This window comes from Galeopterus variegatus, unplaced genomic scaffold, assembly GCF_000696425.1.
Source record: "Galeopterus variegatus unplaced genomic scaffold, G_variegatus-3.0.2 Scaffold1942, whole genome shotgun sequence".
Lineage (NCBI taxonomy): Eukaryota > Metazoa > Chordata > Mammalia > Dermoptera > Cynocephalidae > Galeopterus > Galeopterus variegatus.
The window spans coordinates 214,462-216,896 of record NW_007728053.1 but is presented as its reverse complement, the minus strand read 5'-3'; positions in this window follow the sequence as shown (position 1 = coordinate 216,896).

Genomic DNA, 2,435 nt, shown 5'->3' with positions numbered 1-2,435 from the left:
AAGGCCAAGAGGTAGATATCGAGGCTGCTTGAGACATCTGCTTAGAAGATTAGCTTTCCAAGTTATGCTTTGATTCTTTTTAACTGAGACTGCTAGCCGTGTCAAGGTACTTTTAGTAAGGATGAAGGGGTGAAGGATAGAAGGGTTAGGTAAATACAGGACTTGCCACAATACTTACCTTAAGATTATCTTTATTTGTTATGCCCATGTGATCCACTGACCACCTGTATCTAAATCACCTGGAGTGCATGTTAACATAATTTGTCCTCACGTCAGACCTAACAAACCAGAATCTTCCTGCAAATTTTGATGCACAGTACCATTTGAATTTTGAGAACCACTAATTTATGCACTATAGATGGTCTCTTTTTTTTGTTGTTCTGGTCTGCATGAACTCTTCAATGGGTTTATTACCTCATAACTTTTAGTTGCACTCCCAAATGTCAAAGGTGGTGCTTTACTTTATTAATTTATTTTGAAATACACATTAAAAACAAGACCTTTAGAAAGGGCTTTCTTCTATTATACAGTCAACACTCTACAGAATATTTTTTGTACTACTGGAAGATGCCAACACTGCTAGAAATCAGTATGGACTACTAAAGATGGGACTTATTTCAAGGCAGCAAAGTATGATAGAACAGTGACAAATACGGGGTGGGGAAGAGCAGTGGAGTGAAAAATACCGAGGTTGTAGTCCTAGCTCAATGATCTTGTGATGTAGCTCTGTGATCTTGGGTAAATATCTATCTTCTTTGATCCTCAGTCTTTTTAAATGATAAGGTGGGTTTATACTAACTCCCATCTAGAGGGTTCTATGATCATTAAATTAATCATATGCATGAAAACTTTCAAAGGACAGTAAAGCTTACACAAATGCTTTTATGCATAAATAGTGATCAACTGAATTCTAAATTCTAAATCTGCTTCGTCAGAATTATTCTATTTTCTAGCATGATTAAAGTGAGACGGAACAATAAGTTCTCTTTGGCAAATAGATTAATAAAGTATAGTGAGTGGAGAAAAGCTGTACAAGACAGGGGTAGACCAAGAGAGGAGTATCAACCAAGACTACAGAAAAGACAGCAGAGCTGTACAGAACTGGCATGAAACAGCAGTGGTGTCCTTGGGAAAACTGCAAGAAGCTCAGAAAGGGGAGTTAAACAATTTAAGAGGCTAAAGGTCTTTGTATGACAGAAAAATAGGTTGGACCTTCTTGTGAGGGTCGGAGGAACTGCTGAAGGATCTAGACATCATGGTGTAAGGCTGATAATGGAGGATTTAGAGTTAGACAAATCTGACTCAGAATTTCCACTCCATTGCAGGCTGTTTTCTTAATCCTTGAATAAGGATAATAAAAACCATGTAGTAGTTTTTGAGAGAACTAGAATGCATATAAAGTGCTTGTCATATGGAATGGGATCGAAAAATAGTAGCTACCATGATGATAATTATTATCATCGGATCATCATCATCACCATCATTGGAGACTATGATCAAGTATTGGCTTTGGAAAGATCACAAGGAGCAGGGCGGAGAATTGGATAGCAATAGAGTAGAAGAGAAAAAATGGTCTAAATTAGGGCGGTGAAGTGGGGATGGGGATGAGAAGTCCTGTAATAAATACAGCCGAGTAGTTTTAGTAATTTTTAAGTTTAGTGCAGAAATGAAATTCTTTGACTTTCAACATTATGGCAGAGAGACACTCTGAAGAGCTCTCTGGATTCAGTATAACTATGCCTGTCTTTGGTTAAAATGTACTTTTCAATGCATTTCTGAGCTTACAGAAAGTAAGGGAAATAGAAAATTCAGAAGTTGATCTACCTCCTTATAGAAATATAATGTGTAATGTATTTCAGATCAGTAGGGCAAAGATGGGCTTTTTAGTAAATGATGTTGGGATAACTGGATAATCATTTGGAAAAATAAAATTAGATCCGTTCCTCACACTATATACAATTTTGTCTGCCCTTCAGAGTTTACATTCTAATGGAGGGTGAGGGAGACAAATGAAGCAAATAAACAAATTACATACCACAATAAAAGTGATAAATGCTGGGAGAAAGGACTATATAGAAGGGAAAAGAAAGAGAAGAAATAAGGTTCAGAGTTTGCAACTACAGTATCTAAAAATGGGAGGAGAGAAAGCCTCATTGAGATGACTAGTGGATTTGAGCAAAGACTTGAAGGAAAAGGGAACAATCCATGTGTATAAACTTAATTCCAAACTAGATAAGGTCAGTTCAGATAAGGGAAAAATTACAAGTCAATGTCAGTCATGAAAATGAACACAAGATGCTGAAAAACCAAACACAACAATGTGCTTGAAAGTTAATATGCACATTGTGATCGACTCAGATTTATCAAAAGAATATAAGTTTGGTTTAAGATTAGAAAAACATAAATCTTATTCACCACATTAACAAATTAAATGA